The sequence below is a fragment of the Eubalaena glacialis genome, chromosome 1 (assembly GCF_028564815.1).
Source record: "Eubalaena glacialis isolate mEubGla1 chromosome 1, mEubGla1.1.hap2.+ XY, whole genome shotgun sequence".
NCBI classification, from domain to species: Eukaryota; Metazoa; Chordata; class Mammalia; order Artiodactyla; family Balaenidae; genus Eubalaena; species Eubalaena glacialis.
The window spans coordinates 186080215-186096273 of NC_083716.1; the positions used below are offsets into that span (position 1 = coordinate 186080215).

General features: G+C 34.3%; 1 protein-coding gene across 5 annotated transcripts in view; it reads right to left on the minus strand.

Annotated features, from left to right (window-relative positions):
* The window catches only part of SESTD1 (SEC14 and spectrin domain containing 1), a 151332-nt gene that overhangs the window by 109380 nt on the left and 25893 nt on the right, over positions 1 to 16059 (minus strand). Inside the window, exon 2 of one of the 5 annotated variants that reach the window (XM_061185474.1) lies at positions 6934 to 7001. The exons of the other annotated variants lie outside the window; for them this stretch is intronic. The gene's annotated coding sequence lies outside the window, so the exon portion shown is untranslated. The remainder of the gene's footprint in view (positions 1 to 6933; positions 7002 to 16059) is intronic. 5 annotated transcript variants of the gene reach the window in all.

Genomic DNA, 16059 nt, shown 5'->3' on the forward strand with positions numbered 1-16059 from the left:
TCAAAGGGGAAATCAAAAAATACCTAGAAACAAATGACAATGGAGACACGACGATCCAAAACCTATGGGATGCAGCAAAAGCAGTTCTAAGAGGGAAGTTTATAGCAATACAAGCCTACATCAAGAAACAGGAAACATCTCGAATAAACAACCTAACCTTGCACCTAAAGCAATTAGAGAAAGAAGAACAAAAAAACCCCAAAGCTAGCAGAAGGAAAGAAATCATAAAGATCAGATCAGAAATAAATGAAAAAGAAATGAAGGAAACAATAGCAAAAATCAATGAAACTAAAAGCTGGTTCTTTGAGAAGATAAACAAAATTGATAAACCATTAGCCAGACTCATCAAGAGAAAAAAGGAGAAGACTCAAATTAATAGAATTAGAAATGAAAAAGGAGAAGTAACCACTGACACTGCAGAAATACAAACGATCATAAGAGATTACTACAAGCAACCCTATGCTAATAAAATGGACAACCTGGAAGAAATGGACAGATTCTTAGAAATGCACAACCTGCCGAGACTGAACCAGGAAGAAATAGAAAATATGAACAGACCAATCACAAGCACTGAAATTGAAACTGTGATTAAAAATCTTCCAACACACAAAAGCCCAGGACCAGATGGCTTCACAGGCGAATTCTATCAAACATTTAGAGAAGAGCTAACACCTATCCTTCTCAAACTCTTCCAAAATATTGCAGAGGGAGGAACACTCCCCAACTCATTCTACGAGGCCACCATCACCCTGATACCAAAACCAGGCAAAGATGTCACAAAGAAAGAAAACTACAGGCCAATATCACTGATGAACATAGATGCAAAAATCCTCAACAAAATACTAGCAAACAGAATCCAACAGCACATTAAAAGGATCATACACCATGATCAAGTGGGGTTTATTCCAGGAATGCAAGGATTCTTCAACATACGCAAATCAATCAACGTGATACATCATATTAACAAATTGAAGGAGAAAAACCATATGATCATCTCAATAGATGCAGAGAAAGCTTTCGACAAAATTCAACACCCATTTATGATAAAAGTCCTGCAGAAAGTAGGCATAGAGGGAACTTTCCTCAACATAATAAAGGCCGTATATGACAAACCCACAGCCAACATTGTCCTCAATGGTGAAAAACTGAAACCATTTCCACTAAGATCAGGAACAAGACAAGGTTGCCCACTCTCACCACTATTATTCAACATAGTTTTGGAAGTGTTAGCCACAGCAATCAGAGACGAAAAAGAAATAAAAGGAATCCAAATCGGAAAAGAAGAAGTAAAGCTGTCACTGTTTGCAGATGACATGATACTATACATAGAGAATCCAAAAGATGCTACCAGAAAACTACTAGAGCTAATCCATGAATTTGGTAAAGTAGCAGGATACAAAATTAATGCACAGAAATCTCTTGCATTCCTGTATACTAATGATGAAAAATCTGAAAGTGAAATTAAGAAAACACTCCCGTTTACCATTGCAACAAAAAGAATAAAATACCTAGGAATAAACCTACCTAAGGAGACAAAAGACCTGTATGCAGAAAATTATAGGACACTGATGAAAGAAATTAAAGATGATACAAATAGATGGAGAGATATACCATGTTCTTGGATTGGAAGAATAAACATTGTGAAAATGACTCTGCTACCCAAAGCAATCTACAGATTCAATGCAATCCCTATCAAACTACCACTGGCATTTTTCACAGAACTAGAACAAAAAATTTCACAATTTGTATGGAAACACAAAAGACCCCGAATAGCCAAAGCAATCTTGAGAACGAAAAATGGAGCTGGAGGAATCAGGCTCCCTGACTTCAGACTATATTACAAAGCTACAGTAATCAAGACAGTTTGGTACTGGCACAAAAACAGAAATATAGATCAATGGAACAGGATAGAAAGCCCAGAGATAAGCCCAAGCACATATGGTCACCTTATCTTTGATAAAGGAGGCAAGCATATACAGTGGAGAAAAGACAGCCTCTTCAATAAGTGGTGCTGGGAAAATTGGACAGGTACATGTAAAAGTATGAAATTAGAACACTCCCTAACACCATACACAAAAATAAACTCAAAATGGATTAAAGACCTAAGTGTAAGGCCAGACACTATCAAACTCTTAGAGGAAAACATAGGCAGAACACTGTATGACATAAGTCACAGCAAGATCCTTTTTGACCCAGGTCCTAGAGAAATGGAAATAAAAACACAAATAAACAAATGGGACCTAATGAAACTTAAAAGCTTTTGCACAGCAAAGGAAACCATAAACAAGACCAAAAGACAACCCTCAGAATGGGAGAAAATATTTGCAAATGAAGCAACGGACAAAGGATTAATCTCCAAGATTTACAAGCAGCTCATGCAGCTCAATAACAAAAAAACAAACAACCCAATCCAAAAATGGGCAGAAGACCTAAATAGACATTTCTCCAAAGAAGAGATACAGATTGCCAACAGACACATGAAAGAATGCTCAACATCATTAATCATTAGAGAAATGCAAATCAAAACTACAATGAGGTATCATCTCACACCAGTCAGAATGGCCATCATCAAAAAATCTAGAAACAATAAATGCTGGAGAGGATGTGGAGAAAAGGGAACACTCTTGCACTGTTGGTGGGAATGTAAATTGATACAGCCACTATGGAGAACAGTATGGAGGTTCCTTAAAAAACTAAAAATAGAACTACCATATGACCCAGCAATCCCACTACTGGGCATATACCCTGAGAAAACCATAATTCAGAAAGAGTCATGTACCAAAATATTCATTGCAGCTCTGTTTACAATAGCCAGGACATGGAAGCAACCTAGGTGTCCATCATCGGATGAATGGATAAAGAAGATGTGGCACATATATACAATGGAATATTACTCAGCCATAAAAAGAAATGAAATGGAGGTGTTTGTAATGAGGTGGATGGAGTTAGAGTCTGTCATACAGAGTGAAGTAAGTCAGAAAGAGAAAAACAAATACAGTATGCTAACACATATATATGGAATCTAAGGGAAAAAAAAAAAAAAAAAAAAAAGAGGTCATGAAGAACCTAGTGGCAAGATGGGAATAAAGACACAGACCTACTAGAGAATGGACTTGAGGATATGGGGAGGGGGAGGGGTGAGATGTGACAGGGTGAGAGAGTGTCATGGACATATATACACTACCAAATGTAAAATAGATAACTAGTGGGAAGCAGCCGCATAGCACAGGGAGATCAGCTCGGTGCTTTGTGACCACCTAGAGGGGTGGGATAGGGAGGGTGGGAGGGAGGGAGATGCAAGAGGGAAGAGATATGGCAACATATGTATATGTGTAACTGATTCACTTTGTTGTAAAGCAGAAGCTAACACACCATTGTAAAGCAATTATACTTCAATAAAGATGTTAAAAAAAAACAAAAACAAAAAAAAAAAAACACATGAATAAAAGAGAACCATTATTTCTACATATGTTAATAATTTTTTAAAACAAATATGTCCCCGTGAAAACTTACACACAAATGTTCATAGCAGTATTAGTCAAAACACTAAAGACATGGAAACAATCAAATGTCCATCAATTCTGAATGGATAAACAAAACATGGTACATCCATATGATAAAATATTACTCAGCAATAAAAAGGAATGAAATATAGATACATGGTACGACATGGATGAACCTTGAAACATTATGCTAAGTGAAAGAAGCCAGACACAAAGAGTCACAAATTGTATGACTCCATTTATATGAAATATCCAAAAGAGGCAAATCTATAAAGACAAAGTAAATTAGTGGTTGCCTAGAGGTGGGGTAAGTATGAGGAATGACTGGTAATGGGCACAAGGATTCTTTTTTGAGGTGATGGAAATGCTGTGAAATCAAATTGTGGTGACGATTCTGTAAATCTATTTAAAAAATCACTGAATTGTACACTTAGATTGGGTAAATTTTATGGCTATAAATTTTACCTCAATAAAGCTATCAAAAAATAATTTAAAAAAAACCAGAATTGCTCATTTTGTAAATCAGGAAAATCTGCATGAAAGTGATGAGCACTTTAAGTATTAAAAAATAAAAACTAAAGATGTGTAAGCAATATGTTCCAGAAAGTCTGTACAATGAATTGCATATGCTGAGCATTTTATCCCCTGACTTCCACTATAATTAGAACACACTACTATGAAAGAACTTTAGCTGCAAAGACAAATTTCCTTCAACATTGTACATTCTGGATGGAGTAAAATAAGAAAAAAGATTAAATGGATTAAATAGAGGGAAGAAAGGAGAGTGTAAGCAATAATATTGATACCACTTTTATGTTCACAGTTGCCCAAACTATCACTTTAGGTAAACTGGCATTTAGATTTGCTTTTTATTTTTAACCTATATGGAGATTTATAAATAATGGTCTTATCTCAGGGTATCTCAAAGTTTTCATACCAACACACATAAAAATATCCAAGATTTGAGTAAAAGTTAAATATTTATTGCTTTCAACAGTATCACATGTCTTAAAACAAACTGCTTACTTTTGAGAAAAGTGTAAAATATACCTCTGAATTAAAATAATACTAAGACTTTTCGGCATTCCCTAAAACTCAAAGGCTTAGAGGATCACTGAATGCAAATCACTTTGAAACATCACCTACACTAAAAGGTGGAATGTGAGATTAGTTATCTGTATATTTCCTTATACCTCCAAATAAAATAACAACAATGACTAATATTATTGAGAATGTTGTACATATAAAGCAGTATCCTAAGCACTTCATGTTCATTGCTTCATTTACAACTCACAACTATCCTATGAGGCTAGAATTACTGTTATTACCATTTAACAGCTAAGGAAACTGAGGCTAAGTGAGATGAAGAGAGGTTAACGTGCCCAAGGTCATGCAGTTAAAAAGCAGCAAAACTGGCATTTTAAACCTAAGGCTGAGTCCAAGGCTTAAGTGACATTACTTCTCATGCTCTTGTTTAACACAGTGACCTGTATTATGATATGAATAATAAAGGTCTTTAACATCTCTCAAATAGAATTGTTCATTTTTTCAGATGTAATGACAGTAAGGTTATACTTATTAAAAAGGGTACCTTATCTTTTAGTGACAGATACTTTCATATTTACAAACAAAATATGTCTGGGATCTGCATCAATAATGGGGAGGGGGAACATACATGGAATAGGATTGGTCACATTGACAATTGTTGAAAGTAGACAGATGATGGGTGAACAGGGGTTCACTTTACTACTCTCTCTGCTCTTGTATGTTTGAAAATGTCCATGATTAAATTAAGAAAACTAAGTCTTTAAACATACCAATACTGTAAAAGAGGAAGCTACAATCCTTTACTTTTTTTACATTTAGCAATATTTTATTTCAAAATCAAGAAAAAACAGCAAACAGACTACATACAATTTTTAAAAATATTCACATATTCACCAACATATCCTAAAGCTCTTTATGTAGAAAGATCTGAGTATTTGGTCCCCATGTAAAATTGCTGAGGAGGAGGAGACCAATTCTGACATACAAAATAACCACAAGATAAAAAGAAGCAGATAGGCAGGCGGAACCCCTGCTTTCACTGCTGCGTTGGCACTGGAGACTTTTGTTTCCTGTCCCTTTAGGTTTTTCTCACTTTGTGACCGGAGTCATTTTCTCAGCAGTCTCCCTCTCACTTTCATACTCTTTTATATATCACTATATCATACTCTTTTATAAGAAATTAAATTACTAAGAAAAGCAAAAGTTTATGTCCACAACAGGCATTCACTGTGATGTAGTGGCTGGTCAGAAGACAGGAAGATCTCTTAGGTGGAAGACTCAATTAAGTACCATACTGTTTGACTCAGAAAAGAAAGAGAGTCCAAAGGTTTTGCATGTAACACATATTAACACTTAAGAGCATGTTCCAATTTAATAACAATTTGTTTTATCTATACAGTCAACAGAGCCAAAAAAGTTATTTCTGAAATCTTAAGTAGGTGTCAGCTCAGTCATTTGAATGCATCCACTTGTTTGCCCAGGACAAAGCCTGGCACATGACCAATGCACAATAAATATTCATTGAACAAAATCCCTTCTCACAATCCTGCCAGCTTTCTCGTTTAAGTGCCACTGGGCAGAATAATGAGGAAGAAGGAGAAGAAGCAAGGGGAAAACAATCAGATAATTTTAAATTTGACAAAGCACTATGAAAAGAGCATGCATTTACTCTGAAGAGAATATTAAATTTCATAGTTCAGGGACCTTTACTGAAACATCTTGGGACCTGGCCCATCGGGATCATGAATGAAGAGAAGCATTTTATAAAGTCTTCTTTATGCTGAGCCAACTCTAAATTTTGGCTTTTAGAAATGGCTTATTTAACTTTACTACATTTATAGCCTAAGTGAGTTTTCGTTATCTATTTTCAACACTTGGAAAAAGTCACTATTTAAATGAACACTTTTTCATTTTCTGAAATTGCATCTTCACTTTTATTACAGCATTCACCATCAGCCCCTCCTCCACCTCACTTTCTCATTTTAATATCTATAAATACTTTCCAGTTCCTAGTTCTTTCTTGCAATATTTAGATGGCTCCTGATTCTAGCACCCACATCTCACTTGTCAGATCATCTGATCTGTAGAATCCACAGAACAACCACAGAGGAAACTTTGGGATTCCTCTGGACAGCCAAAAAGAAGCTTTTGACAGCAAGTATTTTGAATAATTGAAGCAATATCATGTCTGCCATCAACTAATCCTATATTTTGGAAGGGAGACTATGGCAACAGCAATTAGAAAGAATACTACTTTTTTGTTGGAACACGCTACATACAAAATCAAATTTTTTAAAGTGAGAAACTGTTTACTTTACAGAAAAATGATTTAAGTTTAAAAGGGCTTTCTTGAAGTGGCCCCTGCTTCTAGTACAAAGCATACCAGTTAGGCAGGTGGCAACAAAGCAGCACTTCCCATTTTTAATGACTTCTGTACTGTTTGTGGAAGCCCTGAAAATAAGCAGAGGCAGAAGGGTGTTATAATTAAGAACTAGAGTCAGACTGACCTGGGGTCAAATCTTAACTCTGCCCCTTATCAGCTGTGTGACCTTAAGCAGGTTGCTTTACCTCTCACCCTGGTTTTAGTACCTAAGAGGGCCCAGCTGCCATTCTGTGTAGGGTGAAATCCCAGCTTTCAATAAATCCCATTTTAGCTTAAGCTCATTATACTGGCTTCAATGCTTAAAATTAAAGGGACTAAAAATAAGACAATTATCCTTCCTGAACTCCATCCTTCAGATCCTCCCTGCTCCCAGAAATCTTCCTTGATATCGATATCTATCAACCAACCACTGAAGCAAATTGAGAGACACACAATCCTTTCACCTACCAGAGGTAGGTACTCTGCTACAGTAACGGAGGAGGGTACTCTTAAATTAGTATTCTTGTAAGTCCCTAAAACATCAGCCTTGCTCACATAAATGCAGAGGCATGAGCAATTTTCATCTCTATAAAACTACTACAAAATTAAATCAGAACAATTACACTGATGAAAAATACCCCCCCAAATCGATAACAAAGCAGAAAACGTTAATAAACATTCCAAACTCAATTGTATCTCCTTAAATACAAATTTGGTATACGAAAAAACACGTTGGATCACAAATTTAAAACTGAAAAACAGAACGAACAAAAGCTAACAGAAATGAAAAAAAAGAGGTGAATGAAAAAGATAAAATTCTATCAGAATTGAAGACCAAATTGCAAGGTGCTCAAGAAAAAATTCAAATAAAAACTTAATAAAAGACACTGAAGAAAACAGGAAAAGAATCAAGAGGATGAAAATGAGATAATGAAGTAAAAATAGAGAGAAAGTTTTTGAAATGGAAGATAGACAAAGAAGATATAACTATGTGTAACTAGAGTCCCCATAGAAGAAAAACAAAACATTAGAATATTTAAAACTACAATCCAGGACTTCCCTGGTGGCACAGTGGTTAAGAATCCGCCTGCCAATGCAGGGGACATGGGTTCAAGCCCTGGTCCGGGAAGATCCCACATGCCACGGAGCAACTAAGCCCATGTGCCACAACTACTGAGCCTGTGCTCTAGAGCCTGGGAGCCACAACTACTGAGTCCACATGCCACAACTACTGAAGCCCGCAGGCCTAGAGCCCGTGCTCCGCAACAAGAGAAGCCACCACAATGAGAAGTCCGTGCACCGCAACGAAGAGTAGCCCCCCCTCGCTGCAACTAGAGGAAGCCTGCGCACAGCAACGAAGACCCAATGCAGCCAAAAATAAATAAATAAATTAATTAATTAAAAAAAAAATACAATCCAAAAAAAGCTTTTCAGAAACAAAAGGCCCAATAATACATATTAAAAGGATCCAGTAGGTAGAAGGGAAAACTGACCTGCTATAATAAACTCTAAGACATATCCTAATGAAACTATTAGACTTTAAAAATAAAAGGGAAGATAAAACCGAGCAAAAGGGTCAAATAACTTATAAGGGCAAGAAAATTAAGACTGGCATCAGATTTCTCAACAATGACATAAAAAGCAAGGGCACACTGTAAGCAAGGAAAGAAAGTGTGAACCAAGCTGTCCTTCCAGTATCAAGGCTATAGAAAAACAACTTTACATATGCAAGAACTCAGGAAAAATAGTGCCCACAAGCTCTTCTTAAGAAATCTACTAAAAATTGAGACATATCTACCAGTAGGTGACTGGGAAACCTCAGCAAAAGACTGATGGTGAGGATTTAACACATTTAACTGTAGAACTAAGAGCAAAACAAAGTTGCAGTTAAGTTTGAAGAGAAAGTAGACATAATTCAACTAAAAACATGGGAGAAGAGAGGAAAAGAACACAAAATAAACTCACTGATTGTTCAAATAGCAATAGGTAAGAATCAAAGCACACCATTAAAAACTAAAATAAAGGATAGTAGAAAGTTAAACAAGGAAGAGGGCATTTTAAAAAGGCATAAGTACACAAGTAGCTACTATAATAAAAACAAAAAACAATAAATCCAAAATACCCAAAGAAATTTTTTAAAGGGAAGTGCAAAGAAAGCACATCACAAAGAAACAAAGAAAAATATAACATAATGCATATAGTAGTATATATATAACATAAAATGACAAAACTGAGATTGAGCTCAACAGTCATTAACAGAAAATGATTTTTTAATACAGCTTATAAAAAAAGACCTAATTAAATGCTGTATGCAAGAGATAACCTAAGAAAGGAGGGGCAAGATAGGGGTAAGGGATTAAGAGGTACAAACTACTATGTATAAAATAAGCTACAAGGACATACTGCACAACACAGGGAATATAGCCAATATTTTATAACAACTAAAAATGGAATATAACCTTTAAAAGTTGTGAACCACTATGTTGTACACCTGAAACACATAATATTGTACATCAACTATACCTCAATTAAAAAAAAAAGATAACCTAAAACAAGGTAAATCAAAAAGACTAAAAATTAAAGAGATAGGTAAAAGCATATCTAAGCAAATAAAAACAGTAAACAAAAAGCAGTAGTGATCCTGATACAGAAGAATTCAAGTCAAAAAAGCATTAAACGTGACAAAGAGAAGCAACATTTAATGTTAACTGCCATATTACACAATGAAGATATAATAATTAAGAATACTTATGCTTCAAATACCACAGCAATTACCTTTAAAGGCAGAAACTACAAGGGATGCAAAAAGACTCAGAAAAAACAACTTTAGTAATATGTAAGACTAACACACACTGATGAACTTAACTGAGAATATAAACAACTTACATAACATAAAAAGGTAAATCTTATATATCAAACTTTATACCCCGATAATAAAAACTTCTCCTCAAGTGGACCTGAATACTGACCAAAAATATGGGGGGTGGAGGGGGATCATACGTAGGTCTTAAAGAAAGCAACAGTATATTTCATGAAGTAGAAATAATGCAAAGGCTGATCACAAGTCTAATAAAATTAGACATCACTAACAGAATCAAAAATACAAGGGCATTCTACTCCAAAATTTTTAAATTGTCTACTATTAAACAACTTGACTTACACAAGTAAGTATGAACCAAAATTACAGATTTTCTAAAAAATGATACATTTAATGCACTGAAAAGAGGAAAATCTATACACTTGAAAATTTATATCAATAATAAAAATAAATTCCTAATTCAAAAAGAACAAAATAAACAAAGGAAAACACAAGCATGGAAATAATAAAGATTAAAAAAGAAATTAATGAGGTAGAGAATTTCTAAAAATTCATCTAATTCACAAATCAAAATCTTAGACTTTTTTAAATTAAGAAAACAGACAAGGTTAATCCAGAAAAAACAAAAGGAGAAAACATAAATATACAAAATAAGGGGGAAGATACACTTTCAACAATATAAAAACAAATATTACGCAAGATTATTCATTGCAGTATTACTTGTTATTGAAAAATACAATTAGAAATAATGTGAATGTCCAAAGTGTAAGAACAGTTGAATAAACAGTTGGTATAGCCACACAATGGAGTACTATGCAGCTCTAAAAATGAATGGAGATCCCTATGAAATAATATAGATATCCAGTACACATAGACAAGTGGAAAAAGCAACGTGCAAAAGAATGCCTGCAGTGTGCTACTTTTTGTGTAGTAAAAAAGAGGAAAGAAGAATATATATATGTATATGCTCATCTTGTGCAAAGAGAAACAAAAGATAAAAGAGAAACTTAGACTAATTGCCTATGGGAAGTAGGAGAGAATGGATGGAAAGGATGGGGGACTGGAAAAGGAGGAGAAGACATGGGAGGGATGACTAACATTTCTCTTTCTGTATAGTTCTAAATTTTGGAACTATGTGAATGTTAAAATAACATTTGTCAAAAATAACAAAATTAACAATGATGAGAGAAAAAAAAAGAACCCTAAAAGAGAAATCAAACAGAAAGAAATGTCTCTAATGGCATTTCAAATGACAAACACAATTACACTAAAGAGGAAAGGGGGAAGGGAGAACTAACCCAAGTAACTTTTGAACACAGTATTTTTAATAATACTCTCAGGCTATAAACAAACACACAACATTGTAAAGCAACTATACCCCAATTAAAACAAAAACAGAAAACTAAATAAACACTGAATTCCAATAAATGTTTTGTTTTGTTTTTCACAGTGTTAAAGATTAGCAATTCTGAATTACTTTCTGTGTATTCTAGGGTTGAGCAAATAAATAAGTAAACTGTGGATAATGGGAGCCGGAGTTCTCATGGTCAAAGAAGAGAGTTACAAATATGTAAAGTGGGGAGGGAGGGTACAATGAGCCCCATAATGATGGCTGAAGAAAAGTAATATGTACTCATAGTTTTCACTTAATATAGGTGTGTGTGTATCCCCTAGCTCCGCCCACTGAGCAGGCTCTGGTGGTTGATTTTATGTCTCAGGTGACCCACAGTGACCAGATGTTTGATTAAACATTATTCTGAATGTTTCTGCAAGGATGTTTTTAGATATGATTATAACATTTTAATTAGTAAAGCAGCTTGCTCTCCATATTATGGGTGGGCCTCATCCAAACAGATGAAGGCCTGAACAGAACAAAGAGACTGACCTGACCCTCCCCTAACATGAAAGAATTCTCCAAGTAGACTGCCTTCAGACTTAATCTGCAATATTGGCTCTTCTTGCCTGATGGCCTTGGAACATTGGTTCAATGGACCATCAAACATTAGTTCTCCCTGGGTCTCTAGACTGCCAGCTCACCCTGTAGATTAGACTTGCTGGTCTAATCACATGAGCCAATTCCTTATGATAAATCTCCTTATACATATTTCCTATTGGTTCTGTTTCTCTGGAAAACCCTAACTAATACAAGGGTCTAAAAATCCGTGACCTCTCAGTAGCAATGAGCACAGTGCCTAGATCTTGATTTCTAAATACTACTGCCACTAAAATGAATCAGGGCTCCTTGAAAAAATGGCAGATTCCAACACTGGGCAGGGAAAGTACAAAAGAACTCTGAAACACCTTGTTGCCAGAACAGAAGGAAGTGCTCAAAGATTTACGGGTACATGTCAAAAGTACACAATGATTCAGGTAAAAATTATTATAGTGTGTTAAAACTATTAGGCAAAAATTTAGGAGAAACAGGATATTTACAGAGTCTCAAAGTATTTCCCCAAAAGATACCTATTAACTACAAAGGGAAAAAAAGTAATTTTATAGTGGAAAAAACTGGAGGACACTACCATATCAGGTGATAAGAATTTACATCACCAGTAACGAAACGGTAGTATGGACCTTCAGATATGATACACTGATACACTTTTGTAGTATTCCAGCCAAAAATGCATAACCTAAATCTAATCAGGAGGAAACATCAGACAGACCCAAATGGTGGAATATTTCTACAAAATAATTAAACTGTAGTCTTCAAAAATTTTTTATCAAGAAACACAAAGACCAAGGAAGTGTTCCAGATTAAAGGAGATTAAAGAGATACAGCAATTAAAAGTAACAAATGATCCTAGACTGAACTCTATACCCAGAAAAAAAATTTTTTTCTCTCTTACTCAAAAGGACATTAGGAAATTCAGCAAAATTTTAATTAAGCTGATTTAGTGCTCTATCAATGTTAATTTCCCGATTTTGATGACTGTACTGTGGTTATATAAGAAAATAACCTTGTTTTTTGGAACGTGTAAACTGAAGGATTTAGGAGCAAAGGGCCATAATTTAGCAAATTACTCTCAAATGGTTCAGAAAAAAATATTTATTTATTATTTTATGAAGAGCGACTGTGGTAAAAAGTTAACATTTGGGGAATCTGGGGTGAAGAAGAGGATAGGGGAATTCTTTGAATTATTTCTGCAACTTTTCTGTAAGTCTGAAATTATTTCAATATTTTTAAATTACGTAAAATTACAGTAGTATCTGATAATAAGCTTTCCTACAATATTTGTGCACCCACACACACATATTATAAAAACCAAAGCCAAAAACCTAAGAGAGGTTTTTCTTTTCCTATACCCTCTATACAAATGGCTACATAACCTGCTGACTCTATCCTCTTCTCTTCAACAGCACTATTGATTCAATTATTGTATAATTTCTAAATGATTTCCTGACTCCAGACTCTTCACTTACACACACTTGTAAAATTAACCACCTAACTACTCTACTTTAAAATCTTTAATGGTCTCCATGGCAACCCCTTTACAAGACTTAAGTCGTCTCCATATCATGCCCTTTCCGCTCTACTTCATGCCCTTCTCATCAGGAAGAAAGCAAGTGCAGTTCTCTGAACCTGCAATGCTCTTGCATTGCTTGTGCTCTGGCATATGCTATCTATGCTGAAATATCCTTATCTATCCAGTCAAAGAAATTCCTATTTATTCTTTAAACCTTATCTTAGCTTCACCTTCTCTGTGAAACCTTCCCTGACACAATATACAATGTGAGGGTGAGTAACCATTCTCTCCCTCCTTAGTGCTACTATTTTATCTTATACTATCTCTATTACACTTATCACACAGTGTAAGTCCCATTCTAAGGTGAATGGGGATTCACTGACAGAGGAACCAAGTCATATTTATTTTTGGAATTACTTAGAATACAATAGGTTCTCGAGGGTAGAAAATGTTAGGAAAGTCTTTATCTACATGATGAAAAAATAAAAGCTAAAAAAAAATGAAAATATAATTTTAAGACTAATATACCTTTCACAGGGAGATGATATATGCTTTTGCTTGTTATTTAATATAAGTTAGAACAAGCCTTAGACTTAATATTTTGCACTCATCTTTGGAAAACAAAAAATCTGATGCAGTTTTCCAATTTTTTATTTTCTGTAGTTTGTTAAGAACACTGTTGTTCACAGCCTTTTAAGTTATGAACTGGGACTAAAATAAACTTATGTATATGAAATAATACAAAACCAAAAGTAGTTTTACTTTATGATACTTAAGTGCAAGAATCACCTTTTTGGTCTAAGTGCTTTAAATGCAGTAATTCCTGATTTAAACTCAATTCTACAAAAATCTAATCACTGCTTAATCTTATTTTTCTTGATATAAAACTAAGCCAATTATATAATTTTCTATCAGAAAAAAATTTAAAGGAAAATATTACAAATGGTTCACTTGCCCTCCTTTCCAATATATACATTACAGGGATAAATAAAATTATTTTCTAATCTTAAGAAATGGATCCTTAAATTATTAATCACATAACAATACATGTGAAAGATTCCATGAAGAAAATGCTATTACATACAAATATGCAAAATCATAACTGTTATTGATGTCTCACCCGCCTGGTTTTCCTGATGGCTTTCTGATGGTCACTTTGTCTTAAACTTTTTTGGGGACCTAGCATGTGACCGACCCTTGTTTGCCTTGCCCTTCTTACATGTTTCTTTCATAACCTATATTTCCAAGTATAAAGTTTAGCATCTTGTAAAAGTATATGCAATTATACTCTAATAAAGATGTTAAAAAAAAAAAAGTATATGCTCCAGAAGGTCAGAGACTGAGCCAATTTTACTATCTATTATGCAACTGCCCCTTCCCTACAAGTGCCAAGTACAGTGTCTAGAGCATAGAAAGAACTCAATAAATGTAAGAGAAATGGCTGAGTTAGTCTGGAGATATTTTAAGTGGTAAATTTTCATAAAGATTTAATTTATTTTCTTTAGGAATAAGGAAAGTAATTATTTTCCATAAGAAGCACTGGTAATCAGACATGTGTGCCAAAAATGGCAATAGGCATACTTTCAGTAGCATAAAGAATAAATTCAAAATTTCCCCTCAGTGTTTGGGAGTACAGAGACTTCCCTTAGCCCTGCTCACCAGACTAAAGAGTCCATGGAAGTTGGCACCTTTACTTCCTACCAGAAGGACCAAGTTACAGCCATGGTAAATAAAGTTTGAAATGAATCTATATGTATAATGATACTACTAAGCCTCTAGAAAACTGTTGCCATAATGAAAACTAATGTCTTCTCTTGATTTTCCCTTAGATATCCTAGAATCATTAATTAAATTCCTTCAAAATTCTTAGAATCCATTAAAATATACATTAAATAAAACATTATTTAGAAAAACAGAAGATCTGACAAGTATTAATACTAATTTGACAATGAGCCAATAACTTTGTTACTGTCATTCATTAAAATTAACGTAGTATAAAGTATCAGTTCTGTTGTAGTCCCCTCAGTCATGCCAGTTCCTGTATGAAACTAGAAACTTACTACTTAATAAATTACTAACTGTAGGAAAAAAGTCAGGGTTATTTTATAATTCTTTCTGTATCTTGCTTATAGAGGTCATACATAATACAGTAAACTGAGTAAGTATCCCTAAAATAAAGAACGAACTAGAGCACCTAATTTCTTCTTCCTCAGAGGAAAGGCTTTGTTGTCACAAAAGTTAATTGAATTCTTGTCTTTGATCCTATTTCTTTGCTCTACATTCTCTATTAACTGACCTCTTTTTTCTTTTTCTTCCTTTGACTTGCCTTTCTTTCCTTAGCTGTAACCACTTTTATTATTGAAACCAAGTAACCTTTAACCTTTTTAGTCAAACATACTAACTACCTAGATGTCAAATGTCTACACCAATTTTAACATAAGACATTCAAGAGTGCTATACTTACTAATCACTACCAACGTCTGATTTCTCTGCTCTAGTAGCAAATTCCTTGTTTACAACTAGCTAAGATACTATATTCTTTCTATGTATCTTAAGTGTTTGACAAAAAATACTCAAGGTCAGTCTAGTTTAAATGGACTGTATAACAGGCTGCTTCATTATCTTACTGTTCCTACAGCCATCGTTTTAAAAAATTCAATAGTGAATTAAAATAAATCTTTGAAAAAATCTTAGTAATTTTAAGTGCCTAAAGAAATATTTTCACAAAATGTTGTCTTCTCTTTGCAAACCAGATCATATTTCATATAACATACAACATGGTTTTTAAAAATCTGCTACGGTAAAAACTGAAAGACAAAGTTCAAAGCTGCACAGCTGGAAGCATCCTGGGACAAAACTTTAAAG